Source organism: Mycteria americana, chromosome 1 (genome assembly GCF_035582795.1).
Source record: "Mycteria americana isolate JAX WOST 10 ecotype Jacksonville Zoo and Gardens chromosome 1, USCA_MyAme_1.0, whole genome shotgun sequence".
NCBI classification, from domain to species: Eukaryota; Metazoa; Chordata; class Aves; order Ciconiiformes; family Ciconiidae; genus Mycteria; species Mycteria americana.
Window position 1 is genome coordinate 111222051 of NC_134365.1, and position 18233 is coordinate 111240283.

Here is an 18233-nt window from a genome sequence, read left to right on the forward strand (position 1 = left end):
GGAATATTGCTTACTGCAACAGACCAAGGCCAATAGCACAAACACATAAATACAAGGACTCACAGTGGCACTGGAAATTTCGGCTCCTCAGGCCAGTGCAGGTACTGACTAGCAGGATCTTAAGCCACTGATTAATAACGATGGCAAAAAGCATGCCATGAGCATAGGGCTCTTACTGTTCTGCCCTCTGCCCAGCTTGAGGGGGCTGCCCGTCCTGGGCATGCAGAACAGGAGTATGTACAAGGAGATCCCACACACAGAAGTGGAGGGACATGCAAAATTCATCTACACTCTGCATCTTCATTCATCTACATCTAATTATTCTGCAAACATTGGCCAGCAGACTCAGATGTGATTTTATTTTCCACCTATGTAGAAAGATTAGCAGCGTAGTCCAGTTGGACCAGAAGTACAACTGCAGCTTCTTCACAGTAGGAATATGAACCAAACGCTGGCAGTATTTAATGCATCTGTTCACTTGTGCTGGAAAGCACGTTTGGAGGAGCAGTAATAGTATCATAACTGACCAAAGGCCTTTTCCCTCTCCTAACTCTAGACAGATAACGCTGGCTTCCCCCTAACGCTGGCTGTTAGAAGGTTGAGAGTTCTGTGGAACAAAGGTAAGTCATCCAGCAAGAAAAATGTATCTTTCAACGATGGCGCAGATCTTCAAAACCCAAAGGCAGCACCCAGCTCACAGAACAAGGATGGTTTCCCAGTGATTTCCTGCTTTTGCTTTTGTGTACCTTAGTGTCTGGACTCTGCTCATTCTGTATATATAATTGTTCAAAATGTGCGTTTGGTATCAGCCTCTCACCATCCCAAATTTCTTTCCACAATATTCAAACCAGTCTTTTCTCAGAGTAGCTTGTGATAATTACTTTGCTGTTTCGATACACCCAACTCACAGGTCCTAAAAAACCAAACCAAAACAAAACAACACCAAAACAAAACAAAAAGATTTTGTTACACGTTGAATTCTGGAGAACACAGGACTGGAGGGTTTCTGTGTGTTACTTGCAGAAACAAAAAAAAAAAAGCAAATTACCAGAAAATCCAGCATGTAATGTTTCAGCTCCTTCCTTTCTGGCTGCAGAATCTTTTTGGCTCCTTAATTTAGGAAACTACTAACAACCAGAATGTAATTGAGAACATGGAAATCAACTTTTAACAACTAAGTGATCTTACATTCTTCAAATTGTAGTTCGCAAGAGTTAGATGCATCTGACAGTCGTTGAAAGGTTTAGCCATACTTGCAGATGGCACCCGATGAATAATTATGTCTTCAGGATGACAAATCAGCGGTCATCTGCATTTGATAAGAGTGCTAGACCTCCAGATACTGCAGAATAAAAAACAATTCCACATCTTGCTGTCAAGTTTTTTTTATTTATTTATTTTTAAATGTGAGGGTGACTAATCTGTCATATCTCATGAGGCTGAAAGCTTGTCACATCACTTCTTTACTAGTTAAATGAAGCAAACAAATGAAGAGCACATTATAACATAGGCTAGAAAACCATCAATATTCTGACAAGAACAAGTTTTTAAGACCTCTTTTTCTCTGGCCTCAAAAGGAGCTGCTTCATTATTCTGGCAGAAAGAGAGGCCAGAAGAGGAGACAGCTGGCTGACATGCAGCCCAGATAACAGGAGGGTCATCCTGTTTTGGCAGGTGGAAGCATTCTGAAGAAGGGGCAGAATTTACAAACACCATTTCTTCATGTGAAAGCATCTGCCGGTCCATTGGTAAAGCAATGTACATCTCTGCCTGTCAGATCCATCTCAGTTTGCCTGGTCCCCCCTTGCAACAGAAATTCACACAACTAAGAAATCCTATGGCACTTTTACAAGGCAAAAATATTACACACATTGTTTCAAGACTAATCAGCTGTAGTGTATTTGGGACAATCCATAAAACCTGGTCAGAACTCCAGGTAGCAGAAGGAAAAGCAACCTCACAGACAGCTGCAGCTGTGCAACAGGTATCGATCCAGCTGCAAGGGAAGTTCAAGATCTCAATTACATATAGGGAGTCAAAAAGGGGCTTCTCAATACCTACTCATGTGAGCTAGTGGTGGGCTACTTTTCCCAGAATGCCAAAGTTGAACAAAGCTGGTTTTTTCCTTTTCGCTCAGCTCCCTGCCCCCACATATCTTTGCATAATACTGTAATTTAGAATTATCTTATACATCAATGCTGTGAAGAAACAAGAATACTGAGAATTTTTGCACTGTCAGTTTCTTGCCAGAAATAGAACTTTTAAAGTAAAGCTAATCTTCCATAATGTATTTCACAATGTTCTCATCAGAGGATTATAATTACATGATTTCTGACACCTGCTGTTATTTGACTTCTTAGATTTAGGTCAATATTTTCCATTTATAACTCTCTACTGAAATAAACAAAAAAATTATCTTCTACTAAAATAATTTGACAGTTTATCATGGTACTACTAAAAAAAAAGTGACTACTCTGACAGACCTAAAAAAGGCTTTAGTAAGTATCACTGCTGTCAAAAAGAGGCTAAAAACCACAATCAGTTCACTGTTGTTCTTGGTGGCCAGTTGTCATATCAGTGCAGTTCAATTAAGGCTGAGGCTGAAGTTCTACATCCCTGGCAAGCAATGGAAAAATGATGTCAGTTTTACAAATCAAACACCTTTTTCCATTTTTAAACTTACATTTTCTATTCGCATACCTCCTATTACGTTTTGATAGCAGAACTTCAGGAGATGAGCCTCCCATTCCTATTAAGTTATCTACAGGACGATCTTCCAACAAACATAGGAACACAAGTTTTACAACTGACTGCCTCTAATTTTCAGTCTATAAAAGAAATTTTAAACATCTTCAATTTAACTTACCCTATTACTGAAAATTACTTCTATCCCCTCAAAGAGCTAATATTTTCTATCCTTGAAGAGATGTTTCCTCTATTTGTTCTCCTGAAGGATTAAAATACCATATATTAACATATTGTGAATCTTGACCACTTGATAATAAGAACAATCTATTACATTCCCAATAAATGTTAGTAATTGGGGCTGAGGCACAGGAAATACAGAGGTTTTTTTTTAGTTTGTTTGTATTTTTGAAACATAATACTAAACTCTTGTGGTGGGTTTACCCTGGCTGGATGCTAGGTGCCCACCAAAGCTGCTCTATCACTCCCCTCCGCGGCTGGACAAGGAAGAGAAAAATATAATGAAAGGCTCGTGGGTCAAGAGCAGGACAGGGAGAGATCACTCAGCAATTACCCTCACAGGGAAAACAGGCTCAACTTGGGGAAGATTAATTTAATCTATTGCCAATCAAATCAGAGTAGGATAATGAAAAATAAAACTGAATCTTAAAACACCTCCCCCCCACCCCTCCCTTCTTCCCTGGCTCAACTTCACTCCCAATTTCTCTACCTCCTCCCCCCCAGCAGTGCAGGGGGACAGGGAATGGGGGTTGCGGTCAGTTCATCACACATTGTCTCTGCCGCTCCTTCCTCCTCAGGAGGACGACTCCTCACACTCTTCCCCTGCTCCAGCGTGGGGTCCCTCCCACGGGAGACAGTCCTCCACAAACTTCTCCAGCATGAGTCCCTTCCACGGGGTGCAGTCCTTCAGGAACAGACTGCTCCAGCGTGGGTCCCCCATGGGGTCACAAGTCCTGCCAGCAAACCTGCTCCAGCGTGGGCTCCTCTCTCTCCACTGGGCCACAGCTCCTGCCAGGAGCCTACTCCAACATGAGCTTCCCATCGGGTCACAGCCTCCTTCAGGCACCCGCCTGCTCTGGCGTGGGGTCCCCCATGGGCTGCAGAGGGACAGCCTGCCTCACCATGGTCTTCACCAGGGGCTGCAGGGGAATCTCTGCTCCAGTGCCTGGAGCATTTCCTCCCCCTCCTTCTTCACTGACCTTGGTGTCTGCAGAGTAGTTCCTCTCACATATTCTCACTCCTCTCTCTTCAGCTGTTGTTCTGCAGGTTCCACACCCCCCTCACCCTTCTTAAATACATTATCGCAGAGGCACTACCACCACTGCCAATTGGCTTAGCCTTGGCCAGCGACAGGTCCGTCTTTTGCCACGCAAACCCAATACAACTCTTTTTCAAAATACTTTTTATCTCTAATGTCCTGTGCCTGGAAGTTGTTTCAAAATACCTCATGTGAGAACATTCTACTGGTTAAAGTGTGGGTTTGGGGTTTGGGTTTGTTTTGGTGCCTCTGCAAACCTTTGGAGCAGTATTCAAACAGTAAACTAAAGTTAGTTTCTTTTCATCAGAAGTACAGCACTTGATAATGCACGTTTTAACCATTTTTTTTTGTCTGTGGAACAGCAGAAATTATTATAGCACATTTCTAGTACAAGTTTCCTCTCTAGTATATAAACTACTTTCTATATTAATATGCAAACTTTATATTAATATTCAAACTCCCATGTCTGGTCACTTAAAAACTTTAGAATCACACAAACAGATGCTTTAACTTAAATTTCTGTCTTAAACACACATTTTTCTTTCTTTCCATCATTCTCATCTCAATAATGAACAAGGCCTGTGTGGGTCTTCAGCAGCTTTTGCTTCTATCACTCTGGTGTAAGAAGCCAAAGATCAGACCGAGCAACTGAAATGGAAAAAATAATTCCACCAAAAACTCAACAAGAAATCAATAGCTAGTTGGTTTCTTTTCTTAAGTAAAATGGCAAATATCTGATTTATTCAAATGCGACAGGTAAGTGATAAGGGAAAAGGTGTGTGTGTAGTGAAACACACAGAGGTCTTTCTTTGCTGGGAGGCAACTACAGTAATCACCAAGTGACTCAGCCTCCTGCTAAAAATGCTATTTCCATTCCTGCTTTTCAAAAGGATCCTTTTGCAGAAAATCCACACATCATTCAGCTTTACTGAATGCTGAAATGAAAAATAGATGCCCACTGTCATACAGTTATATTGATTATGAGTGAAAATGTGATCATTTTGCATTAACTTGCCCCACAGCACTGGACTTCCCATCAAAGCACCAGAAGGAAATTAATGCTTTCATATAGTGCCTAAGAAAAATATGAGATGTTGTTCACTTTGCCCTCTAGACAAAGAGGTATATGCCAGTAGCTGAGAGGTAATAGCTTTCAGAAGAGAACATGAACTCTAGACTTTTATTAAAATCATTATTTAATGTGCAAAAAATAATGAAGCCACAGCCTTGGCATTTAAAACAGCAATTTGTAGTCGTTACATCTTAGATCATGAAGCTTATTTTGTAAAAAGCCAGTCTTTCTCAAATTAAAAATTCATCATCAACTCCCACAGATTATGTAGTCCTTTAAATGACACCACTGCATACAGATTTATTTCAGCTAAACAAAGAGCCAGTAAAGTGGCACACATAAAATATCTATTTCATTGCTTTCTCTCTAGAAAGACCTTTCTACTCCTTAGACTGTTCGAAATCTCACACAAGGGTTGACTAATGCATTGGTATTTTAGTCATTTCACCTTCCAGGGACATTTTAGATCTTAATTTGCCATGCTCCTCACTCCCACTGTTGAGTGAACTGTAAAAAATAACCTTCAACAGAAGGTTTCTTTCTTCTCTTTTCATACTTAGAATGGCAGCCCATAAAGTGAATGACAGTAAGAAGATATCAACAGGCCTAAGTGGATCCCTCTAATTGACGAGCATTTAATCCATTATGAATATTACATTTATTTTTGATGGAAAAATAGGCAGTGAAAACCTGTTCCTCTCCAGCAAGAATCCTGTTAAGAACTTGCATGGCAAAGTGACACAGCCCTACATAACTGACATTTATTATTCTGCTTTATATCAAAAACTGTTATGCTTGATTCTCTTTAAGTACAAAGTGATTTTTACTAAATGAAGTCACACAACATCATAGCACATGTAGATTTTAAGGTTTTATCTAATAAATCTTTTGGAAGATCACTATGGCCCAACAAGAAGTTGCAAGATAGCACATTCGTTCTCTGTCTTACTAGTGAGAGATTTTACTCAGTAACTTGGAGAAATGTAAATGAGATTCACATGTGTATCAGCAAGAGAACAAAAATGCACTGCACATTTTATCTCCTTCCTGCTTCAAGACTTCTTTTAATTACCATTTGAGCTATAGCAGTGTCATGAAGTTGGGATCCCTTTTGAAAAGAACATTGAAAGAGTCAGTTCCTCCCCCAAATTATTTTAACATATGGACCTGAATCGACATGTAACACCACCTGTAATTTAATTTTTTGTATGTTGAATAGGCATGCTGATTTCAATCCCGCTCCTCTTTTCAGCAGAAACAGTACATTTAAATTAACGTGTTTCAAAGTATGTCCTCTACTGTCTTCCGAATGTCTATACTCAAAACACCTCTCCCATGGAGTGTTCCTCTCACAACGGTGATGCAGCTTTTCCTATACCCTTCTGCAATCGCTACACCTACCAGATAAGATTTTAATTAGGGGCTAGCAAGTGGCTAACAATGTTTTATCAAGTGACTAAAGCATTACATTTGTTACTATACTTTCCATCTAACTGAATGGCTTGCTCTTTAGCTATATCTGCCAACAACTCTCTCCAAGACCTATCTCCAAATGCCTTTGGTACATAAACTTTCTATTAACCCTACAGAAGATGTTTACTCACAAGTTTTGCAGAATCCTATGATGTTTCATGAAACTTCACCAGGAGTCCAGATCTATATGCAAAGCAAACAGATCTCACACTCACTAAGCTGCTGTTTGCCAGAGATTTATGCAAAATTGTGGAATTCAAATTAAAAAATATTTTTTAAATACAGACAGAAGATTGTGGGAACCTTGAACATGCCTGCAATATATGCAGCCTATATGATGTAAAAAAATTAAGCAGACCAAGCTTCAAAACAAAAGCAGGCTGTTGTACTTTTCATAATAACAACCATTTCAGAAAGTTGAAAATAAAGGATGGCCATCATGACAGGTACTGGCTGGAAAGATAATAAAATGAGGTGCTTTGTTTTGGTCTCTGAGAAGTTCCTATAACCAAATTATATCAATGCCCATCCAAAACTACAATCTAAAAATCAATTTAGTATACATAATGAAATATACCACTTAAAAGAAAAATGAAAGTTAAGAAATTTAATCAGTGTTGCCAATTGGAAAGATATGATCTCATAGTTACTAAACATTACTGCAATATGAACATTGTCACAATGAAGTCCACAAAACCATGCACAAGCTCAAAACAGCTACTGTACAGGCATCAATGACATTTAGGTCCTTACTTTACTAGTTTGTTACTCATGAATCTTGGCATCTTTGAAGCAAATAGGAATATCATAATTTCTATCCAAGAATCAGAGATTATAGAGAAATTATGAAAATAGCCAGTACACCTTGATGCTTCAGGAAATGGCATCACTAGTTAGAGGCTGCTTAAAACCCTTAAAGTCTAAATAGTTTCCCTCCCAAAGTTGTTCTCAATTATTCTGACACTAGTGGAAGCTTTATCTTCAAATTTCCAAGTTTATCTGCAGAGTTGAGAAAATATAATGAATGTTGACGCACAACCTGTAGGACAAAAAAAAAGTAAGCCATCTCAACCGGAAGAGCTTGCTGCCTCGCAGGGGGAACAGGCAAGCTTGCACCACTACGAGAACAGTTTTGCATGCCAATTACCACTCCACCACAACGTTACAGAAATACTCAAGATCAAAGCACCCTTTCTCAACACCTCTCTCTAAGAGTGCTGAATCCTCCAAGATAAGCATCTATTTAAAGCTTTTACATCCTCTTCGTCATATGCACCTGCTTCTCTTACCTCCAGTTATATGACCCCAGACTGAAGCAGGCAGGCAGTTGTACAAGAAGGTTGTTGCTCATTTTTGAAAAGAAACATCTTTACATGTAATCCAAACAGCACACAGATGAAGTTCTACTTTCATACTGCATACAGCTTCTTGGGTATTAGTGCTATGGACTTTCTTTAATACTTAAAATCAAGCAAAATATTAAAAATTAAGGTGTCTCTTCACTATATAAAGATCTATTGTGGGATTTCTAAGTGCATAAAGCATGAAAAGCATTAAAGGAGTTGAGTGGTCTCAAAGGAAAAATAAAATTATTTTTAAAATCAGAAAAAAAAGGTTATTCACTAAAAGTAAACACATTGAACAGGGCAGGCAGGCTTTTATTTTTTTTCCCCAGTATATTCCTTCTTCTACATTGTGCTCACCTTTTCTCCCAAAGCCCAGCAAACATTTGAAATGATTATGTATTCAAGAATGGTGTATTTGCTGAAAGAAAGACAAATACTTCTTTAGCCTGAAACTCAATTTGTGGTTGAATGATTAATGTCATCTAGGTCTTGCAATTACATAAGTTTGGATGTCACCCAGGGTGTTCAGGTTGTCATGCCAGTAGAAGTACACATATTTCTTCTCAATTCAGTGCACAACAGGGCATGCTTTCCTAGATGGAGTACAGGCTCCCTCTATAGTTACAGTCTAGCAACCAACATTGCCTGGTCTGACCACAACGGCTTTAGTTTAAATTCCTGTTTCTTTATGGCACAACAAAATAAACAACAGCAGCCATTCCTGCATAATCTCTCTGTTGCATCACCTGCCTTCCAGTTATTATTACTACTCACTGATGCCCGATCACAATTACTTTTTCAGAGGTAGTAAAGTTGCTAAAAATAATACAAAAATATACAACAACAGAAAGTGACTAATCAAATACAGAATTTATATTTAGTAACTTCGATCAAGTCTTGGTTCACATTAACATTTCAGATTAACTCTTCTTTCATCCTATTCTCATTATTATTCTGTTAATATCACCAGTCTTGATTAACAAGCAGCACATACCTTTTGTTCTCTTCCCCCTGGTTTATTTTTCACGTTTGTGTTTTCACAGAGTAGATAACACACTATTTGCATCTGCCATACCAATTTTATTTTCTCTATGCAGATACCTGTCACCCCACTAGTCTCTAAGTCTGTCCCAGGCCAGGATCCCCGAAAACAACATCTGGCCACGCTAAACCAGGTGTTTGCCCTGCTGCCAGGCTATCTGACTGCTAAGAGTGGCCATGTTTCTAAGAAGCTCGGTCTGAAATTTAACAAACTGCAGAATAGCCTGCCTTAGCCTAGCTGTTCTGGAGGGATGAGTTTCCTGTCCACATTTCAGTTCCTGACCTCTGCAATTCAAGTTTGTCTCGCTAGCATGCCAAGCGTGTAAGTAAGAGTGATAGATTTGCATGTGCTCATGCCAGCTATGCTCACAGTGAGCAATGTGCAGAGGGACAGAAGACTACTAGAAACAGTGAAGAAAGTTTCCTCATCCATGTCTCATCTGCCTTACAGCGTGAGTGCTTCTAGTCCACTTTAATGCAAAGTCACATAGGCCAGGTTAAACCCCTTCTGACAGGCTTAAACTCAGTTCTTGGCCTTTGCTCCAAGATGGACTGAAAGAATGGGCTCAGTTAAGGACAGCTAAGAAGGTGTTTAAGAAACAGCTCCTGAGTCCCGTAAGCAATAGCATGCACCCTGATGAGAATGCTTTTAATTCCCTCCAGGGCAAAGACAAAGAGATTAGACCTTTAAAATAACTGCCTTCGCTTTGCCCTGGAGGGGCTTAAAAGTACTCACACACCAAATTACTGGATCTCAGTGAAAAGCCAAAAAATAAACTGGAGATGCACCAAAAAGGAGAAATTTAGATTGTCTCAGTTCCTCTCTCCCTCCCCGTTGGCAGCAGGAGCGATGCATTGGAGACCTACGCAGATTCCCTGCCAATATAATCTCAGCCCCATCCCAAGTACCAAGTGCCTCTTGCTAAGGTATCTGCCACGTGTTGGGTGCTGAGGCTAAACCCCATGAGCCAAAGTGATGGCCCACCAAGCTAGTAATGTGCCTCTGGGGCCACATCCAGAAATAATGCATCCCTCTGCAACACCGCAGAGGCTCGCAAGCCCTACTCACCGCTGTACAAAAACCTTACTCTATCACCAAGGCTTTTACCTATTACTCTCCTTTGTCACCTTCCATCTCAGCTAGTAAATCCCTTTCACATACTGTCTCACAGTAGGCATCTGAACAGACTCCTTCCCACTTGATAGGTCTTTTACAGTTGAAGCGTCTTCAGCATCATATCCATAAGAGACAAGAAGCTAACTTACGGCTCTGCTTGAGTTTGTGGTCCTGCCTGAGGTACACATTCATGATTAAGACATTTTGCATGCCTTGATTAACCCTTTCAAGTGATCTTTCTGTACTCCAGGAACACCACTGACACAAACATGTCACATGCAGGGAGAGGAGCATGTAGTAAAAACAGTTTCAGATCCTCAGCAGTATTGTTAAAGGGAAGACTGAACATAAAAATAGATAAAATAGTTTACAACTACCATTTCATTTGCTTACTCACAATAAGGTAAAAATAACAATGCTTAAAACTTTAATACTAATAGCTATCTTGTATTTACTGGGGGGGTACCTCATTCCCTGAAGCCTGGTTGAGTTTATTGGATGGTACAAAAATTAACAAAAGCCGTAAGTTCATCTATATTCCAATCCCCCCTCCCACCTGAGAAAAATCAAGCTCCTTGAAGGGAATCCATCAATTCTTTAACAATAGCAGGATTTCAACTACTGCAGTATCATAATTTCTTGCAGAAATTGGAATTAAGTGGAATTATATCCCACTTGCTATGCATATATGTTGTAATTACCTTAAAAAGTAATTTTGAAATAAAAACCTATATACAGTAACACTAATAATAATAAATATCAAAGTGAAAAAATCTGATTTAGAAGTATTAATGTGGGCAATGGATCATTGTCTATGCCAAACAGCTTAGCTAATACAATCAGTTTAATTTTATTACCATCATCCATAGGACATCAACAAATAATCACTAAAGAAACTCAGGGCTTCTGACCACAAGACCTTAGCCATTTTAATGGTAAAATGTCTAGTGAAAAAAAGGAAAATAAGATCTATAATTGGCATCCAGCCATTCTAAAAACCAAGACCCGATCAGCACTCAGCAGTCTCAGCCTCAAGGTTGTCTATATTCATTATTTCTGCAGCAGAGACAAAAGTTTAATCTTTACACACAAAGCATGACATTTTTGCAGACGACGCAAAACTGGGGGGAGTAGCTAATGCACTAGAGGGTTGTGCTGCCATTCAGAAGGACCTCAACAGGCTGGAGAAATGGGCCGACAGGAACTGTACAAATTTAAACAATGGGAAATGCAAAGTCCTGCACCTGGGGAGGAATAAAACCCCATGCACTTGTACAAGCTGGGGGCTGACCAGCTGGAAAGCAGATATACGGAAAAGGCCCTGGCAGTCCTAGTGGACACCAACTCACGCAATGCACTCTTGGAGCAAAGAAGGACAAACAGCCTCCTGAGCAGCATTAGGTAGAGGGCAGCCAGCAGGTTGAGGGGGGTGATCCTTCTCCTCTCCTCAGCACTGGTGAGAGATACCTGGGAGTACTGGGTCCAGTGCTGGGCTCCCCAGTACGAGACAGGGAGATACTGGAGCAAGTCCAGGGAAAGGCCAGAAAGACAATTAAGGGACTGGAGCATCTGTCCTATGAGGAGATGCTGAGAGAGCTGGGACTGTCCGGCCTGGAGCAGAGAAGGCTCAGGGGATCTGATGCATGTGTATAAACACCTGATGGGAGAAGTAAGATGTGAAGATGTGGCTGGAAAGCTGCGGGGCAGAGAAGGACCTGGGGGTGTTGGTTGACAGCCACCTGAATATGAGCCAGCAGTGTGCCCAGGTGGCCAAGAAGGCCAATGGCATCCTGGCGTGTATCAAAAATAGTGTGGCCAGCAGGACTAGGGAAGTTATTGTCCCCCTGTGAGGCCGCACTGGTGAGGCCGCACCTCAAATACTGTGTTCAGTTTTGGGCCCCTCACTACAAGAGAGACATTGAGGTGCTGGAGCGTGTCCAGAGAAGGGCAACGAAGCTGGTGAAGGGTCTGGAGCAGAAGTCTGATGAGGAGCGGCTGAGGGAACTGGGGTTGTTTAGCCTGGAGAAAAGGAGGCTGAGGGGAGACCTTATCGCTCTCTACAACTACCTGAAAGGAGGTTGTAGTGAGGTGGGGGTCAGTCTCTTCTCCCAAGTAACAAGTGATAGGATGAGAGGAAACGGCCTCAAGTCATACCAGGGGAGGTTTAGACTGGATATTAGGAATTTTTACTTCACTGAAAGGGTTGTCAAGCATTGGAACAGGCTGCCCAGGGAAGTGGTTGAGTTGCCATCCCTGGAGGTATTTAAAGGACATTTGGATGAGGTGGTTAGGGACATGGTATAGTGGTGGTCTTGGTAGCGTTAGGTTTACGGTTGGACTTGATGATCTTAAAGGTCTTTTCCAACCTATACGATTCTGTGATTCTGCAAAGAAGAGGGAGCCAGGCTCTTGTCAGCGGTGCCCAGTGACAGGACAACAAGAGGCAATGGGCACAGACTGAAATACAGGAAATTCCACCTAAATGTAAGAAAGCACTTTTCTACCGTGAAGGTGGTCAGACACTAGAACTGGTTGCCCAGAGAAGCTGTGGAGTCTCCATCCCTGGAGATACTCAAACTGAACACAGCCCTGGGCAGCCTGCTCTGAGTAGGAAGTTGGACTAGGTGATCTCCAGAGGTGCCTTCCAGCCTCAAAAAAAAAAAAAAAAAAAAAAAATCAAATTCACACCAAATGGTTATCTATCTCAGTTTACTCTCTTTCTACCATCCTGACAGCACTCATCAACTAAAGTAAAACAAACGTACACACAGGCGCACACACTGCCACACAAAAAACCCCAAACACCTAGCTAAAACAAAGATAAACTCCACTGAGATACAAGAAATCTTATCTGAAAGATACATGAACTTTTTTGTTCAAAGAATTTAACTACTGCACCAAGATGATTAGTCCAGCAGTCATTTACACAGAATAGTCTTCTGTGGTTCATACTTTTGAAAAGCTATAGAAGCACAGAGTATTTTCACTACTTCTGAACAGAAGCAGTGCAATTTTTTTCAGTTTTCTACAATCACAGTATTTGATCCAACTCAAAAAGAAAATACAGAAGATCTATCTCTTCCCACTTAAAGAACAAATTAACACTATTATAGCAGCTAAACATAAGAAACTATAAAGCCTACTAAGCCATCTATAAAGTAAGGAGAAGGCTATTCTTGCTGTACATCACTATCCTTGGGAACCTCATCTGTTGAGGCCACCTCTATAACAGACCCAATACCTAAAATGAGCCAACAGAGAAATTTTTTTCTTTCTCCAAAGGGAGTAAGTGGTCTCTTCACTCAAAACCAGAGAAAGAGTTGTTCATGGTTCGAACCTCTGCTCTTAATATTTTCAGGTTTGCTTGATGGGGTTTTTTTGTTCCTTTGTTTGATTGGGGGGGTTGGGGTTTTTTTTTGGTTGGTTTTTTTTTTGGGGGGGGGGGGGGGGGGGGGAGGGGGAATGGAATCAGATCCATCAATGTGTTAATATTAATAAGAATCACAAGCTGATCCAAAATTGTATTTCTCTACAATGACAAGGAATGAACAAACTTTTAGGAAATTTTTTCTTAAAAAATGGAAAAAAAAAAAGGGGGGGGACTGTCATGGTTTAACCCCAACTGGCAATTAAGCACCACACAGCTGCTCGTTCACCCCCCACCCCCGGTGGGATGGGGGAGAGAATCTGAAGAGCAGACGTAAGAAAAGTTGTGGGTTGAGATAGGAACAGTTTAATAATTGGAACCAAATAATAACAATCATAATAACAATAATAAATTGTAATGAAAAGGAAAACAACAAAAGAGAGAGAGAGAAACAAAAGCGGGACACACACACACACGGGACAGGACATGACACCAACACATGATGCAGCCGCTCACCACCCGCTGACTGATGCCCAGCTCATCCCCGAGCAGCGATCGCTGCCCCCCCAGCCAACTCCTCCCCAGTTTCTATATTGAGCATGACATCATATGGTATGGAATAGCCCTTGGGCCAGTGCGGGTCAGCTGTCCTGGCTGTGCCCATTCCCAGCTTCTTGTGCACCTCCTCGCTGACCAAGTATGGGAAGCTGAAAAGTCCTTGACTTAGTATAAACGCTGCTTCGAAACAACTAAAACATCAGTGTTTTAAACATCAATACCACATTATTCTCATGCTAAATCCAAAACACAGCACTATACCAGCTACTAGGAAGAAAGTTAACTCTATCGCAGCTGAAACCAGGACAAGGACAAAAAAGTTAAGTACTTTTACCTCCCATCAAAAACAGTTTAACAATCTGATTCCTCCGAGATAAAAGGAAATGTAGTCTTAACTCCATTAGCCTGTGCTTGTACACTACCTACTAGTACAAGGCCTTGATTAAGGTTCTATATGCAATCCATGAACATTACGCACTTGTTACGTATAAAAAAATTCCCCTACTAGTCATAGTATAATGTTGCTAAAAATATTGTTTGCTCCTAAAAACAAACACAGCATAATACTTATATTTGCTGTACTTCAGAAACCATCTTATGACAGCAAAAACAGTGTTATTCACATATTCACTCTTCCACAGTTATCATTTTAAAGTAATTTAGATAATTTCATCTGCAAGATGCATGTTATCATTGGCATACAACATAAATACAAGAAACCCCTAAAAACAAATATAGCATTGTAGCAAACAGGTGGAAGCTGGATTTGACAAAAGAAATATTGGCTGTTCCTACGTCTGGAAATGCATTCAATAATCTTCCTTGATGATTAATATATCCCACGTGTAAAAGCCTGCATAAAAGACCAAGCAACAGCTGTAATTTACTGAAGGAGGTAGGACAGCTCAGCAGTAGAAGCCATCCAAGTTGTAAAATGACAGTGTATTAGTAGTTCCCATCCATTTAATTACAGTTTAAACTTTCCGATCTGACACAGTAATAAATTGAAAAATGCTGCATTACTGGCTATTTTTTTCTTTAAGACAGATGTTGTACATGGTATATTGTGGACCTTTTCCATCTCTTCCTTTCTTGCTGGTTATTGCCTGGCTAACAGGATGTTTCATTTTAATGAAAAATACATTAGTGCATTAAGATAAGGTCATCGGTTCTTAAGTTAAATGCAATTTCTGTAATAAAATTAATTGTATAGCCCACATAAAAAATTTTATGTGGGTTAAACACTTTTAATTACTACCTAAATTTTGTTCAACTGAATGTTTAAATGGAGTATTCCCCTATAAAAAGAATGCATACACTGTGAAATGCCTTTACTGTTCTTTATGGCATGCCTTCTATATGTTATACTGTAATACAGTAAGTGGTCATCACTGTTAAAGTCTACATAGGTCTCTTGAGCAAGGCTGAGAGGAAGGAGGCAGAGGAAAGAGAACTGCCAGGCTATGCAGTCTGTGAAAACTGGGTTTGAGTGTAGACTTGGTTGCTCAGGGCCGTGTCCAGTTGGGTTTGGAGTATTTTTAAGGATGGAGACTCCACAATCTGTCTGAGCACCCTGGTATAAACATTATAAAGTAGAAAACATTTTGGCAGTTATTTGTAAATCCTGTTCTGTTTCATATAAATAGCAAATATTATTTGATATAAATATTAAATCATGACTGTAGGAGAAGTTGGAGCTCAGACAAATCACCTCTCAGAGTACTGTAGCAATCTTTGGCTATTAAAAAAAAAAAACTCGTTTTCTCAGTAATATTTGTATACTTAGCATGAAGTGGAACAGCTCGCACATGAAAGACAACATTAGGATGACTTTATCCCACCAGTTACAAAGTCCTTCTGAAATGTGAGACAAAAGACTAATAAATTCTCCATGCCATTCAAAAGCAAAGATATAACCCTGGGTCCTCTATGCCTTGGATGGCTTAGATGGCTGTTAAGAGGACTTGAAACAAAGTTCATAAATGGTGCATAGACCCTTTTAAAGTCCATAGTTTGTATAGGCTAAAGGATTTTTTTTTTTCCTGAGAACAAGGTTCTCCCTCAGGAAAATTTTGTTTCAACCAGGATTAAAATGATTTTTTTTTTTTTTTAAATTCAGCTCCTGAACCTCCAAAATAGTAACCAAGTATTAATTCACCTCTAAGTCAGATGCCATTGAACCGCATAATGATAGGCCCTGGGACCTGAACCATGGATTTATGGGTTAATTCAACATGCATACTTTTTCTGGGATATTTTTAGTTTTATGCCTACAACACAATGTATATTATTCAATCAATTGATTTATGAAAACAATATTTCTATAATAACTTAAATGTGGTTCCATATTTCAGAATTGGATTAAATTTGACATTTTATGTTCTCTTAATTTTAACTGAACTGGATTGTGTTAACAAAAAAAAAAAATCTTCCTACATAGAGAAAAGAATTGTTTTCATTAAAGGAAGCTTTGGAAATATTTGCCTTTTATGGCCTCAGACTTAATAAATTGTTATATTAACTAAGTGAATGTATAATATTCTATGACAGAAAAAAGTTAATACAAACATCTTCTATAGAGTTCCTCATTGTGCTTTCTAAGTGTACTTTAGCCTTTAAAAAAAAAGGCAGCGCATTTTTCTTTTACAGCATCCAGGAGGTACTATTTTGTTGCAGCTGAATGAACAGTATAACATCTTTGCATTATTGCCAGTAATGTGATTCCTTGTTTTGAAGCCAAACACAGTCAAATCACATTAAAAGTTGCTAGCTCCAGCACTACTTACATAAAGGAAATAATTGTCACTCTACAGGGAGAGTGACATAATAGCACAAGGGAAAGCACGGTAACCTTAAGTAGCTGAAAACTAGTTAGAGAAGAGGCCTGTCCAATTCGAAGATATTTGGGCATCTGACCAAATCCTAGTCAGTCTATAGTGCAGATGTGAACGAGGAGGAGGGAGAACAGAAACAGCCCATATACATGTGTTCATATGTATACCGTGTTTGGGTATCTGGGTATGTGTGCAGAAAAGCAATGAGATAATTAGCACTTTAGCTCTGCATCCATGAGACACTGGTAGCAGAATACAGCGAGTAAGGTAAGAGCCCAATAAGACCTACCCACATGGATGGAAATTATCTGAAAAATCCAGTTCTAGAAAATATACCTGACAGAAATACCGCAAACAAGCAGCAAACGAGCAAAAGGGTTTATTAAGCTCTTTCCCTTTCTGCAGTTTTTAATCAATTAACCCCATGTTTTCTTTTCCTCTGACTTTAAGTCATTTTTAACTATTCATACTCTTAGAACTAGAAAATAATTACTTAGCTATCATGTAAAAGTAGTAAATTTTCCTCACAGTGTCTCAAATTCTTGATTACCTTTGACATATCTAATGCAAATTTGTGCTCTATTGTATTAGGAACAAGTACTTTGTTTCAGATTTTTTTTTTTTATACATCAGAGTCATTTTTGGAGCTCTTCTTCCTTTGGTTGGCTTCTCTCAATCATTTAAATTAAATCAAAGTCAAATATACAAGTTTGTGGCAATGGTTTTGAAATTCTAACTACTAAATTACTAAGTTACAAACTACCGAAACAAAACATTATAGCAGCAGCCAGCACAGATATTATTAGCTATTTGAAAAATATCAGTCCTAGATGACATCATTAAATTGTTTGAACTCAACAGGTGTTTCAAGAATTGCTTATAAATATGATATTTAATAAGACAAGTCTAACAAGACTGTTACTCATTCAAAGGATTTAAAAAACTGCACCCACATCCTTTTGGCTACAATACATTCTCATTCCCTTATCAAATTGCTGTCATTTGGCTACTTCCTTTTGGTCCCTTGCCCAGAATAATTTATCCATCAAATGAAATTTCACAGGTGCAAGATTTACAGTGAAAAACGTATTTCGGGCATTTTTAATCATCTGCAAGCTTTCTCTCCATAAAGTTCTTTATTAAATTAAACATAGTTTGAATCCCCATACATTTTTGCCAAGGCTCTTCAATTACACTTAGATATGAAAACTTTGAATTTTAACCAAGTAAACCAATTTCTCTCTTGCCCATTGTAAAATTATACTCACTCCTTTCTCCTGTTTAAGGAAAAAAAAATTCACCATTAGACCCACAAGAATTCTGTAATATACTCTCCTTTTCCAAATGCATTTATTTTTGCTAGTGACTAAAACAGTTAATATAATTAAACCTTTATGATAAACACAGCGTTTTCCAAAACAGCAACATTTGAAACTATTTCTGAAGTATGCAAGTAAAGAT